We start from the raw sequence: 17,238 nt of genomic DNA on the forward strand, positions 1-17,238 counted from the left end.
GATGAAAAACAAAAACAAGTTTTCAACATGTAAAAAATGTAAAGAAAGAAAAATGTTATTGGTACGTATCATTTGGACTATTGTTCTCATCTTAAGTGTTATTTTTCAATGTTTGCAAAATAAATAACACTCAAGATGAGAACAGTAGTCTTAATAATCTAAATAAGACAAAGAATCATTCCTTATCTAAAGAAATTCAGAACCGTAATATTGTAATTTGTTTAAGAAGCATGATTATTTTTTAATTTAATTAATAAAGTTATTTTTAAGGTTTGTTGAATGTATTTTTGAGAGAACTTAAAAATACATAATAATAATTTTCTTTAATTATCAGCATTCTTTAAACAAATGAAGAGAAGATCTGATAACTGCATTTCCAAATAAATTAACAGGAAAACTCTTTGGTATACTTACAAGTGTACACAGTTTCTAATACATCGATCCCTCATATTGAAACCACAAAGAAGAATACAAACATTTAATTTTAAAAAAATGAGAAAACAATAACTGCATGTCTAAAAGACTTTAAAAACTTAATTCGTGAAATTTGGCTAAAAAAGTCGATGTTTCCAAAATGGGGGTTCGATTTACTAGATTGTTGTATTAGAAACAGAGTACACCTTTAAAATCGTAAAAAAAAAATGGTAAATATTGAATTCTTTTTATATATAATCTGGTAGATTACTGAGTATTAGACTTTGTTGTAAAAAAGATAAAATAAAGATAAAATTAAAAAAATATACACAGTGGAAGGGTACTGCTTCCATACGTGCATCGAGCATTTTTTTTTTACTTTAAACATATGAATGAGTGAAAAACATTTAAATTAAAAAAATTGAAACAAGAAAAATTTATAAAAATTTTTCTTTTTCTTTAGTAAACAATAAATAGCTTGTTTTAGTCCACATCTAAAATATTTGCAATCCTCAAAAAATATTTTACAATGTGTCGATATTTCCTACCGACGAGTGGGGGGGGGAAGAAAAGACGATTAGCTTGCAACGAAAAATTACCTCGTTGCTTACAAGCAAACATATTCTTGTAAATATAACGTGCTGTTAATAGTTGTCGTACCAGTCTGATAGATCTCTAACAACGACAAGAACAAACTACAACAACAACAAGCCTACAAAGGTGACGCTTTTTATAGTCTCAATCTCTCGTTCAGCGAGATTGAAACGAGACTGGAATGTCTATTTAAGCTGTAAGGAATAGACATTATTTTCTTCATTAACAAACACCAGGCCGGGCCGTTCACAGCCATGAGTGTCTTTCCCTTCCCACCGAGCCACCCTCGGTAAGTCAATCAATTTAATTATCACAAATGACGACTTTTTAAGGTTTTCAGGAGTTCTGAAAACGAATATACACATTAAAAGTTGCGCAGAGAAATAGTTTTCATGATATAAAAAAATTACTTTTTCAAAAAGTGGGGGCTGACTTTTCATTATAAATTTAATGTAAAATGAGCACCTACTTTATGGCGACCTAGTAAGGCGGGTATTTTTTGTTTTGTTTTTTGTTTTTTTTTTCTGATTTCATGTTTCAATAAAGACAAAAGGACATTAAAGAACAAAAATCAAGAAAAATGTTATCAATTCTGTATGTGAAAACGCATACAGAATTGGCCACACCACCACTGATAACATAAAGAATTAATTCCGTATTGGCCGTTTTTTTATGTTTAAGTCAGTATTGAAACAAAATCTGACAGATTAGTGACCATTATTCGATAATAATCCGATGAAAAAAATATGAAAATTAAAAATGTGCGCCATGTAGTAATACTTACGTTTTTGTTTTATCATCTGCTTTCGATTAACTTTATCTGCTTTTATAAAGGAAACGATTTTTCAAATGTGATTGACTTTACAAGCTCAACTTAACATTCAAGATGACGAACGGAAGAGCAAATTCGCAGAAAACAAAATTGAAGAGGAAAAAAAAAAAAAAAAAGAAATCATTTCGAAATAGAGCCGGGCGATCTATTTTCGGATAAAATTAGTATTATTTTATTTAACATTTTAATATTTACATGAGAGAGAACAGATTACAAGTTTAATTTTTTTTAATTAATTCTCTAATTCGTTGCACGTGCAATTTAATGGCTGACACTGATTTAAAGCCGCCTTTTCGTATTTTTATTTATTTATTTATTTTAGATTCCTGATTTTTTTAAAAATTGTGTTTGAAACATTTAAGCCTAAAGTTAATCTGATGCTTGTGCAGTTTACCAAACTCATTAAAAATGAAGATATTGTTGGACATTAGTTTATCATATTTTTTTTTATATAGATTTCCTTTATCGTGTTAAATCTCTAATTCGTTGCACGCGCAATTTAATGGCGGGAACAGATAGATGAACACATTTTTTAAAGCTTATATTTTTTAATCGTGTTTTAAAGATTAAAGCTTAAACTTAATCGATAATATTGACTGGTTACTTACCATGTGTGTAATTCGGCTGAAGGAAATAATTTGTCTCGAATTTTCCTAAGACAGCAAAACATCGAACCGGAAATGTAAATATCAATAGAAACGTTTCGTTTCTCCCCCACCCATTTTCTCAGTTTTTTTTTTATTATCGAAATGAAACGAAACAGCTTTATTTTTTTATTTTTTATTTTTTTTGTTTTTTGTCTCTTTTTTTTTATCGAAATGAAATTTGTTTTTGTTTTCCTTTTATTTTTCATTTTTATTTTATTTTTATTAGGGTTTTTTTTTTGGAGGGGGGGGTCTTCTATTAAAGTAAAGGTTTCACCCTCAAATTTAAAATTACTACTACTAAGGTTTTTCTGGCTGCTGAAAACGAAAACAACGTTTAAAATTTCAGGAAACAATTTTTATTCAGACATGAAAAAATTATCGTGTGAAAATGAGGGGGAATCACCTTTTTATATTAATTTAACGTAAAATAAACACCCTCTTTAAGGCCACTTTTTTTTGGGGGGGGGTATTTTTTTAAGAGGGTGTTTATTTGGTAATTGTGACCAACCAACCAGCAGAAATGAACGCTTGCACTTACAACAACGACCACTAGTTATAACAAAGAATTGCATTGTTAAAAAAAAAAAATTATACATGAAAAAAAAAAAAGTTGTAATGAAAAATGTGTTCCTGGCGGCGTCAGAAACTGACAAATTCAAATTTAGAAGTTGAATAAATTTATTGTAAAACATCCCTGAAAAGATAAATATTAGTTTTCTGGTACTATTTCAAAGATATTTAGTATAGTAAAGTCTTAAGATATTTATTGGATTAAAAAAAAACAAAAAAACATTGCTTGTAAAAAAAAGACATTGTTTTTACAAAAAGCTTAATTACTCCCCACCCATCAAAGAAGAAGTTCGTAACAGATCCAGCTTTGCACAATCAAAACAAAAGATAACGCGTCGCTCATAAGTTCTATAACCCCCCCCCCCCAAAAAAAAAATGTCAGGAAGTCCATTATATTTTATAACTAGGGCTGTGACAAGAGAAGCTTTTTATCATTGTTTTGACTCTCAAGTATATATCCGACACAGTTAATCAACCGAGAACCACATCACTCTATTGTTGGAATTTTTTTTGTACCAATAATAGTGCATCACCCCCCCACTGTTTACATTTAATATTTTTTGTCTGGTTCTTGTATTTGATTTTTTGTATTTCGTATCCATAATGATTCTTAGTTTCATACATTTTGGGTTTGTATGAAACTCCCTTTAATTTGAAGAAAAAGGAAATGCTAGCTCCTTGATGAGCCCAGCACGGATTTCAGCCTCTTTTTTGGTTGCAGCGGCGTGGAGAGTGATGCAGGTTCATTGGCCAGTGCAGACAAAGAATTTTGGAGCCTCCATCAAAGAAGAAAACCCGGAAGAATACCCCGGATATGCTACGAGGCATGTTTCTGAAAACTATCAACGTGACTATGGTCTGCACGTATTTGGAAGGAGTATAATTTTTTAAAAGGTTTCTATTTTGTGTGGTTGCGGTTTGCACGAAAATGGAAGGAAAGAAATTTCTAAAAGGACTTCAAACGAAAAAAAAAAAAAAAAAAAGGAACGTACCTGACTGGCTTTTAATTTGTGAGTACGCTCCTAAAATTTATTACATATGAGAGTGTGATTAGAAACTACTATTTTGAATCTTATTATTGTATTCGTTCATGGATCTTCATTATAAGAACCAGTGTTATTTTTTTCCTTATATGTTACCTTGGCGTTTTTTTTTAATTTAATGCCCGCAAAGGGAAAAATTTGCAACTAATTTTATTGTGAATAAAATCTCTTCTTCGTTTCAAACAAGACCTTTATATTTTATTCTTTACCCCCCCCCCCCTTTTTTTATTCCATGCTTTTATTTTTTTTTCAGGCTAGTTAGTTTCGCGTCAAATTTATCTGGAAACAAGATAAATTTCCGACATTTTGCAAATTTTTTTATTCCCTATTTCGGAACACTTTGAAAATAAAGTGTATTCTTTTTTCATCGAGATACGTTTTAATTCTCTTTCTGTAAATGCATTTTGCAAAAGTTTGTCCCTTTATGTAAAAGTAGTTTGGGAAATTTCTGCTTTTATTTGAAAGCATTTGGCAAATTTTGTCCCTATATTAAATGCATTTTGCAATTTTCCCGCCTATTAAATACATTTAGCAAATTTTTGTCCCTTATTTGGGACATTTTGAATATTAAGTGTATCCTTTTCTATTCGAGATACGTTTTAATTCTTTTTCTTTCAAGTATGGGTTAAATTTAACTTCTTGAAATTTCTGTTACCTCCACTACCTGACACTATCAATTTGTCTCTTAGATTCGTTCGACTACTGTGAATTTCTTCCGTTATTTAAAGGCATTTTCCAAATTTATTTTCCCTTATTTAGAAGTATTTTGTAAGTTTACTGCTTTTATTTGAAGGCATTTTGTAAATTCATGTCCCTTATTTCAAATTACTTTTCAAATTAAGTATATCTTTCCTATGTCGAGACCCGTTTTATTCTCATTCTGTCAATGCGTTACTTAGCTAGGGTTAATACACTGGCCCACTTGTTGACTCTTTCTGTTTATCCCCCCGTACCCCACGCCTTTATTTAGAAACGGTCTGTATAGATATTTCAACTACTAAATTCCCTTCCCACTTAAGTTGTAACTTGGCGTGTATCTCACCGTCCCATTAAAAGACACGACGTCTTCTATGTCCTTAGTTTAGAAAACGTGTAATGTAATTTTGTATGTTTCGAATATTCGACATTAGCTTAACAAAGATTCCTGAATTTAACATAGTACGTCTGTACAGGGACTGCAATGTTATATTTAGTTTATTCCTGAATTTAGCATTTTTATGTACGTCTAATGTCTTTATTTATATCTGTCTAATATATTTTACGCACGCCTAGCACACAGTTTTGCACATATTTTTCCTTATAAAAAGAGATTAAGCAATACATATATACTTTCCTTTTACTACTTTTTAAAATTGAAGTTGTAACTTTCGTAACCATCTTTCGAAATATAATCTACATTTTAATTGCATTAGTTGAAATTCCACGAGTATTGCGATTTATGTTGGGAGAAACTATAGCATTTTATTCTTTAGTCAGCGAATAGAAAATCCTGCTAGACTGAGGTAATTTTATTTTTCGTCCTAATTCAGCGTATTTGATATTTTTTGGAAGCTGGATTTTCCCCACATTTAGAAACGACTTTTATCTAACTATACCCTTGTAGGGTGCCTAGTAAATAGAGATGCTGTGTCCGAAACCAGACGATATTATCACAGATATTATATTATGTGTTGAAGTCTACTTTACCTAAAACTTGTTGCATTCGCATATGTGCGATTACTTTCGTATTTTATTGTAGAAAACGATTTCTTATATGTTGAAGATATTTAAAATTTTCAATAGCGAGTTCATACCGATTTGTTTTGCGGACTGTGTTATTCAAAGAGTTTGTGAAAAAACAAGTTCCCCTTTCTTTACCGTGACCCGTATTTGCATTTGGTTATTTGAATTCGTTTGAAGATACACATGTGACATAAGTGGCATGTACCCTCCCCCGAAGTAGTATATTTAAACTCTCTTCCCACTTATTTCAGTGAGGATATTGCTATAAAAGTGTTAAACGTTATTCGTTTTCTAGCCAATTAACTTCCATATAGTAATTTGCATTTTAAATCCACTTAATTTTAATTTTGAGTCATAGTGACCCTTTTAATTTGTAACTGGGGATTGTATCCCTTGATATTTTCACAGCTCAGTATGCTGTATTCGTCTTGTTTTGTTTGTGCTATGAAGAAGAATTTTATGCAAATACCTTTGTAACCTTTGTGTGTGCATTTTTTCTGTAAAATATTTGGACGCCTATTTTTTGTATTTCTTTTGATTAAGTTTATATTTTTGAAAAAAAAAAAACGCTACACGATGTTGGTCACTCGTTCTTCCGGATTACTTGTAAGGAAACGAAAGTTTTATTTAGGGAAGATAGCCGTTGTCTTAGATTTGTTGCGGTTGCAGAAGGAATTACCTAAGCCTTATTTTATGACAATGAAAGCAGATGTCGATGAATGGTTAGCATCGGTATACTGTTCATTTCTTGAAGTGGATGTTGTTAATGTTGTAGTGTGCCTGTCCCAGGTTCGATTCGAGGTTAGCAGATTGTGTGGAGTGTGATTCATTGTGCAACCCTGTGATATTCGAAACCCCTAGGGAGATGCTTGGCGAGTTACCGGACTAGGCCCAAATGTCCAGACTCGGAAGACGGTTTGCTGAGTGCTGGCAAGTTTGGCTTGGAAAATGTTGCATCTCAATCTGAAAGCAGTGTTGCAAGTTCCACTTCAGAGGATCTGCGTAGTCAGGTGCTGAAGTTTGATTTTTCTGGCAGGCAATTTGCCAGTAATATTTTAAAGAAAAATGTATTGGGAGTGAGATTCCCAGGTATCATGAATGATACCACTCGTGTCCACGACTTGTTAAGCGTGGGCATGAATATTGTGAAATTCATGGAGGGATTTCCATGGAATGTTGGAATTGTTTTACCCTCTAACCATGTGAGTTCGAAAACTTGCATGTATGGTTATCTTCCACAACCCTGTAAGAATACCGAGGAACTTAGTCATGACGGTTAGATATTACTCAGGTCATGTAGTTCTGACAATAGCCAGTAGTTAAAGGATAGGAGTCTATCCTGTGTGAAAGTGCAAGTTTTGTGCACTTCTTTAAGTGCTAATGTTAGCACTGGGAGAGAAATTCCTCATCAAGGGTATAAGGACAGAAAGCATTATATCCACCTGTGAACGTGTAAAAACCAAGAAAAGAATGTTTTTTTAAGAGTTACGTGAACTCAAGTTGGACAGAGGCGTCCAGATTCAGGTTGAGTGTAATTCGATAAAGAATCCCATGAGGTATCCTGTCGAATTTGCTGACTACATGCTGTGTAGTTCAGCTTCTCCGAGTTCCTATGAGAATGTAGGATATGTTGTGCAGACATTACTTGCAGAACCTTCATTCTATGAAGTTGCTCCTTTAATCATAACATTTCCTGCTTTGGAGTCAAATGCAGGTGTGATTGTTTTTAAATGTTTTGTGAAAATCTGCCTTCACATAGCTCACTGCAGTATTGCAAGAGCTATCGAAATCAGGCTCGATTTGTCCCGGGGTGTTTCTGAGGCGCTCAGGACCATGTTATACTTAGAAGTGAGTTTTCTAATGCTGAGATGTTTGTTTCAGTGCTGAACACAAAAAGATCGGATCTCTCCTTGACAGGGGTCTTCCATAAGTATTACAACTCCAGTTTCCGAGGTGTTTCTGACACCTATACTCAACTTTGTTTGGCTATGCAAACGTTTAAAACTGTAATTGCCTTGAATAATTTGTACAGAATTTGGGTTGAAGTTTTATTTCATTCCACCAAGTTGAAGAACTTATCAAAGCATAGGGTTGATTGGATTCGTCCCTCTTGTAGCACCAGTGTTGATCTCACTGGGCTCTTGTGGTTACGAGGGAGCTGATATATTTTGGTGTTCGCTAGAGATCCTATAGGGATGAGGAGGTAGGATGATAAATTGTGAACTCCTCAAGCCTTTATACTCTTTTATATGCAAATAGATAATTATCTGGCGAAATATTCTCAGTTCAAAGTTCTGTTGCAAACCTGCATCTGATCATTAGTTTTAAATTTATGAATCTGGTTAGGTACTCCTCTGTTCAAACCTAAAACATTAAGGTTTTCATGTGAATTTTTATAGAATAAGCCGATTTGAATTTTTCTTTTTTTTTTGTTCTGATATTTGTTTCCTGGAGTTCTTCTGACCATACATTGTGTGATATATGTATATATAAAGAAAAATTTTGTATTGTAAATTTTACAGGTGTCATCTAACTGTAGGTTGACTGCCATTTCCTGTTGGGAGAGAATGTTGGATTTTTTTTGTACCAATAATGGTGCACCCCCCCGTTTACATTTATTATTATATCTGGTTCTTATATATGATTTTTTGTATTTCGTATCCTTTATGATTTTTAGTTTCGTATATTTTGGGTTTGTACGAAACTCCCTTTAATTTGAAGAAAAGAGAAATGCTAACTCCGTGATGACGTCACGAGCCCAGCGCCAATTTCGGCCTCTTTTGAAATTCCGCCGACATGGAGATTGGACGTTTGTTTCATTGCCCGGCGCTGAAAATAGAATTTTGACGAGCCTCCTTCAAAGAAGAAAACCCAGCAAGAATACCCGGGTATGCGACGAGGCATACTTCTGAAAACTATCTACGTGGCTACGGTTTTGCACTTAATTTGAAGAAGTGCAATTATTTTTCGAAATTACTTCATTTTCTGTGACAAGGAATTTTGGAACCTTCTACAAAGAAGAAAACCTGGCAAGAAAACCCCGGTTATGTGACGCGGCATACTTCTGAAATCCATCTGCGTGTTTATGGTTTGCACGCAAATGGAGGAGAGAAAATTCTAAAAGGACTTTAAACGAAAAAAAAGGAAAAAGGCACGTGCCTGACTGGCTTTCAATTTGTAGGTACGCTCCTAAAATTTATTTCATATGCAAGTGTGATTAGGAGATACTATTTTGAATTTTATTATTGCATTCGTTCATGGATACAACATCTTCATTATAAGAACCAGTGTTATTTCTTCATTATATGTTACCTTCGCGTTTCATAAATTTAATGCCCGCAAAGGGAAAAATTTGCAACTAATTTTATTGTGAACAAAATCTCTTCTTCGTTTCAAAGCAAGACCTTTATATTTTATTCTTTACCCCCCCTTTTTTATCCCATGCGGCCATTTTTTTTCAGGTTAGTTACTTTAGCATCGAATTTATCTGGAAGCAAGATAAAATTCCGACATAACTTATTGAACCAAATAAAAGTATTAAAATACATAACTTACCCAGGTAGGTAGAAGAGTAACTTATCGGACCAAATAAAGGTATTAAAATACATAACTTATCCAGGTAGGTAGAAGAGTAACTTCTCGAACCGAATAAAAGCATAAAAATACATAACTTATCCAGGTAGGTAAAATTGTAACTTTTCGAACTGAATAAAAGCATTATAAAACACATAACTTATCCAGGTAGGTAGAAGAGTAACTTATTTTGCTTTGTCACTTTATTTGCTGGTTTCTCTTAACAAACCCCCCAAAACGGTGAATTGTTATTTTAATTATTTTGAATGCACCTAATATTTCTTTTTTTTGACAAAATATTTTTCTACTAAATTTTTGGTTGCGGTGAAAAGTGGAGATATAGAAGAAAATAATTAAAGTAATTATTGCAGTACAATTGAATATTAAAAAAAACATATAAAACTAATAAAACTTGGTGTCACGCTGTGTTAGCTCGTGTTTGTAGGAGATATGATCAGGGACCATCTGCTTGAGAAGCTACGGTTGCTAAGTCCCAGTTTCCGTGTGTAGGGTTTTGTGCTCTTACCCTCTGGCCAGGATATAAAGGTGGTAGGTCTTCCTTGAGCGCATGTTGGTCAAAATATTTATTTTGCTTGTGTTGCCTTTGTTTAAAAGCATCATATATTTGATCCTGATCTTGGTGGTTGTTTTCTATTTTTGTTGCAATTGGGGATTGGATTCGTCTACCCATGAGTAGCTGTGCGGGACTGGGTATGGCGTTTGAGATAGGTGTGCAGCGCCAGTGCAATAATGCAATTTCGGGTGTTGTCCTAGATTGCTTGGCCTTTTTGAGGATGGTCTTGATGGTCCTTATCTGGCGCTCTATGAAACCATTTCCCTGTGGTCTGCGAGGTGAGGTGGTCTGATGGTTGAAACCTCATTCTGTGGCAAATTCGTGGTAAAGGGCGCTTGAGAAGTGCGGCCCGTTGTCACTGACCACTTTTGACGGTATGCCAAACTCCGCGAAGGTTTGTTGCGTTATTTTTATGACAACACTGCTTGGTGAGTGGGCAGGTAACTGTTTGATAACAGGGTACTTGGAGTAGTAGTCTGCTATGATCAGCCATTGATGTCCATGGAGCTCGAAAAGGTCTGTTCAAATTACGTCCCATGGCTTTGTCGGAATGTCGTGTTGCAGAAGAGGGTCTGACATTTGTGATGGCTGATGTTGTTGACAGATGCTACATGAGCTTGTGAATTATTCGATGTCTCTGTTTATATTTTTCCAATAGACAGTGTCTTTGGCTAGGAGTTTGGTTTTCTCCTGCCTAAGTGAGCGGTGTGGAGTTGCTCTAGGATATCTTCTTGGAGGGTCTGAGGAATGACAATTTGTTGTCCTTTAAGGATAAGGCCGTCATCAATTGATAGCTGATCTCTTAGGCTCCAGAATTCTCTGATATCGGTAGGCAGTTGCTTGATTGTCTCAGGCCATCCCATGACAATGGTATCTCTTAGCTGGTTAAGCAGAGGGTCAGCTGTTGTGCAGTCTCTCAGTTTTTCAATGCGGTCAGCCGAGAAACGAATGGTGTCAACTCGAACATCCAGATCGATAGGGTCCGAATTACCAGGTGATGGCAGGCGTGATAACCCATCAGCCAATATATTTTCGGATCCATTGTTGTAGGATAATCTGAAATTATATCCCTGTAGCTGGATGAGCATTCGTTGTAGGCGAGCTGGAGCTGAGGTGAGAGGTTTGTCAATGATCATGACAAGAGGTTTGTGGTCAGTGGCAATTTGGAAACCATGACCGTATAAATATGTGTGGAATCTATGTGTGCCAAATACGATTGCCAGTAGTTCCCGCTCGATACATGCGTATCGTTGTTCTGTTTGTGTCAGACTCTTGTTTGTGTATAAGACAGGCATTAAATTGCCAGCTGAGTCTGGTTGTAGAAGCACTGCTCCTATTCCATGAAGACTTGCGTCACAGTGTAAGTAGACTGGGCGCTTGGGGTCAAAGTAGTGAAGCAGGGACGTTTCAGACACTTCACTCTTCAGGTTTTTGAAAACCGTCTGGTGGTGTGGCTCCCATTGGAATTCTGACTCTTTGTGAAGTAAGTCACGTAATACAGTGGTTTTTGAGCTGAAATCCTTAATAAAGCGGGATAGGTATGTCATTACACCTAGAAACTGTTGCAGTTCTGTTTTATTGCGTGGTTTTGGCATTTCCTGTAGGTCTCGTACCTTTGCTGGGCCAGGTTTCATTCCAGAATGGGTGTATATATTTCCAAAGAAGGAGATTTCCTGGCGTTTTATCTCGCATTTCTTGGAATTCATTGTGAGGCCCTCTTGTGTGGCGACTTCCATGGGGTGCCTTAGGTTGTTGTCATGTTCACGTTCTGTTGAGCCATATACAACAATATCATCCGCTATACCGCATGCTCCTGTGCACTTCTCAAGTATTCTGTCCATCTCGAGCTGGTAGATGTCTTGGCTCACATTTAAACCAAATGGAAGTCGTTGGAAGCAGTACCTTCCAAATGGTGCTTGAAAAGTGGTCAGGATCTGGCTTTCCTGGTCAAGCTTTATAGACCAGTATCCTGCCTTAGCACCCAGTTTTGAGAAGTATTTTGCACCTGCAAACCGGTGATTGAGTTCCTCAACTGTTGGGATTTGATGATACGGCCGCATTAGGGCTTTGTTTAGTGCCCTTGGGTCTAAGCAGACCCTTATTGTGTTGTCGCGTTTGGTTACATATGTAAGGGAGCTTACCCAGTCAGTTGGCTCCTCAATACGACGAATGGCATTCTGTGACTCCATCTTGTCTAGTTCAGCCTTGATCTTCTCCCGCATGGCTATTGGCGTTCTTCTTGGTGCGTCTATGTGGCATGGAGTGTTAGGGTTGACAGTGAGCTTGTGTGTTTTCTTGAACTCGCCAATGCGATCGAATCTGTCGGGCTATAAACGCATCAGATCATCTATGCTGTTGATAGGTTGTTGCTGAACGGATATGATACAGTTCATTGTCACAACGTTGAAGGCTACAGATGTTGGCAGGCCCAGTATAGCTGGTCCTGGAGTGTTGACCACATAAAATTGAGTGTTGAGCCATGAAGAGTCCTTGTATTTGCACCTGATGTTTGTGGTGCCATGGCGTGTTATTTCAGTGTTGTTGTATGCTGTCAGTACTCATTTCGTTGGGTTTAGTGATCCAGGTATTGGGTTTCCGTCTTCGTTTATGGCGGAGGGGCACACACTGCGGAATATGCGTAAAGGTAGTGTGTTTGCCTGTGCACCCGTGTCTATCTTCAGTTTGAGGCTGTGCGTACCTGGGTGGTCTGTCAATATAACGTTGATATTGACAAACGCTTCATTTTGTGTTGTTTTTTGTTTATGCAGTGGATGTTCACTGTTAATAGTGTTGAATGTGAGGTGCTCCATCGCCGCATGTAGTTTTGTTGTGTCTCGGTCGTCATGTTCAGCAACACTGTCGACTTTTCGGCCTGTTCCATGTTGTCTGTGCCTTGGCTGGCTGCGGCTTTTGTGCCAGGGTTTTTCTTGTTTCCTGGGTCTGAGTCTCGCTGAGAAGCACAATTTGGCCCAATGGCCCATTTTCTCGCAGGAGCTGCATATGTCGTTCTTGGCAGGGCAATGCTCCTTGCCAAAACGGTGGTCCCGTCCACAATTTTTACACAAGTTGCTGGTATTTCTGTTGCCTTCCTGGCGTTCGCGACCACCGCGATTTATGGTGTCTATCTGTGACAGGCCATGTAGTTGGTGTATTTTGTTTATATACACGGCTGAAGCCTCATATGTGCGTGCTAATTTCGCAGCCTCTTCTATTGTGTAGCCCTTCGGCTTGTTCAACAGTTCTTTTTGTAAGTCCGGTATGGGCGTGTTGGCTATCAGTATTTCTACTAAACGTTCGTTCATTTCATGGGCTGTGAAATCGCATTTCTTCGCCTGTAAGCGACACCTGTTTAGAAATATGTCTGTCGTCTCGGTAGGTTTTTGTTGGTATCTACTGAGTTCGAACCTACATATACGGTGGTTGGTTGCCGGTTCCAGCTAATCCAAAAATGCGTTGAAAATTTTGTTGGCGTCTCTCCGGTCTTCGTTTGACATAGACCAACTGTTGTATCTACGAATTCCTTCCTCGCCAGTTGCGAGTAGAATGATAGGCACTTTCTCTTCTTCTTTAGTTCCCTTCGCTGTGAAATAAAGTTCCAAACGTTGTTGGAATATCTTGAATGACTCTGCAGTGTTAGGCGAGTCCCAGTCGAGAATGGGAACTGGTATCGATATATTAGCCATAGTAGTAGTAGTGTTGTTGTGTGCTTCAACGAGCGGGTGTGTGTGTGTGTGTTTTACGAAGTTTTGGTTCGAAAAGAAAAGAGAAAAAAATATAATATCTTACTTTTATTGTTGTTTTATTTTATTTTTCCCTTTATCTCGCCGCTGTCATCATGTCACGCTGTGTTAGCTCGTGTTGTGTGGTTGGTTAATAGAGAGAAACGAAAAGACGCGTGTTGTTAGTTTTAAATATAAAACATGGAGGCCTTTATTTTCCAGTGCGCATGCGTGGTTGTTACAAAACAAGGATTGTAACGAAACGAAACGATAACATTGTTACATAACCATCTTACAACCACTTTCGTATCCACCAGTATACCAATCACATTATTTGTGGTACAATGCCCTATTGCAGACTGTGAATATAAAATGGCTGACTTGGATGTCGTTATGGTTTCAGTGCACTTGATGACATACGTAATCATTCATAGTGCGGCTGCCACCACCGTTGCAGTAGCAGTGTCAGAAATTTCGTGAAAATAGTGAATAATTCCACCCCATCTTTCCAAGCTTATAACTCCTCGAAAAATGTAATTCAAGCCCTAATTTTTTTTTTCAATTAAAGGAGTAAGGACCAAGGTTTTATTTAAAAAAAAACAAAACAAAACAATGTGTTTTTTTTTTTTTTAAAGGTTTTAAACTTCGGACTTTACAGGTAAATTTCTAAAAAACTGATTTTTTTTTGTTTTAAATTTGAATATATTATTTATTGACCTTTTCTCTTCAATTTGTGATATATAAACCTATTAAACATAAATTAATTTACTTTTTAATAGACATTTCAAAATGAGAGGCGTAAATTATTCGACCCCCTATCTTTCTAAGCTTATAACTCCTCGAAAAATGTAATTCAAGCCCTAATTTTTTTTTCAATTAAAGGAGCAAGGACCAAGGTTTCATTAAAAAAAAAAAAAAAAAGACAAAAAGAAAAAATGTGTTCTTATAAAATAAGGTTTTAAACTTCGGACTTTACAGGTAAATTTCTAAAAAACTGATTTTTTTTTTTGTTTTAAATTTGAATATATTATTTATTGACCTTTTCTCTTCAATTTGTGATATATAAACCTATTAAACATAAATTAATTATTTACTTTTTAATAGACATTTCAAAATGGGGGGGGCGTGAAAATGGGGGGGCGTGAAAATGGGGGGGCGTGAATTTAAAAAAAAACGTTTGTCTAAAATATTATATTCGGTTTATTGGAAAGAACATAAAATTTCACATTGACCCTGAAAATATCGTAAAAATAGAATCAATAGAAAAATTTTGATAGATTTTTAAAATTTAAAAATTTAAAAATATTGAGTTTAAAAATTGAAAAATATTGAGTTCGGAAAATTCATTACTGTTTAAAAAAAAAATAAAAATATTTTTATTACTTTTAAAACAACTGTAATAGTTTATTTTGGAAGTATAATCCATAAAGAAAATAAATAACCCACTTTTAACAGAGAAATTACGAGATTTTTATATTGTATTCGCAGTTTCGTGTTAGGGGTGTCAAAAATTCCTACAAAAATTCTGATACTGCTACCGTTGCAGTTGCTACAAGCGTCCAGAAAGTGAAGTGACCTACTGTATCTCTAGCTGGTTCAAGCGAAGACTGGTCCCATTTCATCAATAGATGGAGAAACTATATCGCTGCAATGAAAATCACAGGAAAAGACCTCATTGTGCAACTGCTAAAATGCTGTGATGAATCCCTATGCGATGTCCTGATTCGCACTGCAGGCGAGTCATTAGTTGTGTCAGAAACTGACCTTACGAATGTGTGAAAAAATATTGAATAATTTGACCTCCTATCTTTCCAAGCTTATAACTACTTGAAAAATGTAATTAAAACCCTATTTTTTCAATTAAAGGAGCAAAGGCCAAATTTAACAACAATAACAGGTTTTATAGCAAATTATGCAATGTTTTTTTAATCGGGTTTCTTTAAAAAGATTTGAAAAGAATAAACGAAATTTAACTAACGTCGATTATAAAAAATCGATATAAATTCCAAAAAATCACTTGCCTATAAAAATTACTAATCAATGTGGAAGTTCCATTCTTCATTGTTAAAAATTTATCCATATTTATATTTTAAAATCCACTTATTATTTTAAATAAAATAATTTTTTAAACGCCTATTTGAAAAACGCGCCATGACGCAAGTATTTCACGTTTTTATAGAAAACCGGAAGTAGTTTTATATTGTTTTGATCTACAGATGGACATGAGGGAAGTAAAAACCACACATTCGCATTAGCCTTGTCCGTGAAGAAATATGTGTTCCCATAGTTTAAAATAGTCAAATTTTACTTACAAGATTTTGCCTGTAAAAAAAAGACACTCCAGGATTTTTTTTTCTTTTCTCAAAGAAATACATTTTTGATTTATGATATTTTCATTTTATTTGGTCGAGAGAATTTTTTTTTAAATATCTAAATAAAAAAAGAAAACATTGAATGGAATAGAAATTAAACAGAAAAAATTGTCGTCATCATCCATTACTTACTGGACAATATAAGCAGAACATAGGCTTCTAATTAACAAAAAATCACTTTGAACTTTATATAAATTTATAAAAAAACACTTCTTTTTTGTTTTAATTTACAATATATTATTTATTGATCTTTTATCTTCAATTTGTGATATATAAAACATAAATTAATTATTAAAATTTTAATAGACATTTCAAAATAGGGGTGAATCAAACAAACGTTTGTCTAAAATATTATATGCAGTTTATTGGGAAGAGCATAAAATTTCAAAAATATCGTAAAAAATTAACTAATAGAAACATTTTGATAGATTTTTAAAGTTTAAAAATTGAAAAAAAAAACTCGTAAAATTTAATTGATTTCATTAGGTAAAAAAAATGGTTGGATGAAGACGTGCCGGCACTTTGTAAACACAGGTTTTTTTTAAATAAAAAATAATATTGTTATTATTTTTTAAACAACTTTAATAGTTTATTTTGGAAGCATATTCAATAAAAAAAATAAAAATCCACTTTTAAAAGTGAAATTATGAGATTTTTAATATTTTATTCGCAGTTTCGTGTCAGGGGTGTCAAAAATTCCCCTCAAATTTTGATGCACCTAGCGAGTCATTAACTGATAAACCAGAAGATGATGTGGTGAAAGTTATACGAGTCCTTGTAGTCAGAGGAGAACACCATGGTGTCACGTGTTACTCTACACAACATGCACCAGGATCATGACGAAATCATCTGCTTCTTTGTTACTCATCTCCGAAGACAAGCTGAAGTGTGCAAATTTGTCAAGTGTTCGATGTAATCATCAGGAAAGTCTTGCTATCCATAACACTGACAGCTCCAAAACATACAATTACTGTGGAAAGACTGAACATTGTAAGTGTTTGAAGAAAGGAATGTCCAACTTACAGTTATGTATGCAAAGAATGTGTTCGTACAGATCACTATGTACCTGAAAGAAACGGCAGCCACAAACATCGGTAAAATCATGGATAGCACATGGAGCAGCCGTTTAAGATATCCTGTGTATGGAATCCAGCTATATTGGACACCAAAACACACTC

Source organism: Euprymna scolopes, chromosome 46 (assembly GCF_053919585.1).
Source record: "Euprymna scolopes isolate OS-2025 chromosome 46, ASM5391958v1, whole genome shotgun sequence".
NCBI classification, from domain to species: Eukaryota; Metazoa; Mollusca; class Cephalopoda; order Sepiida; family Sepiolidae; genus Euprymna; species Euprymna scolopes.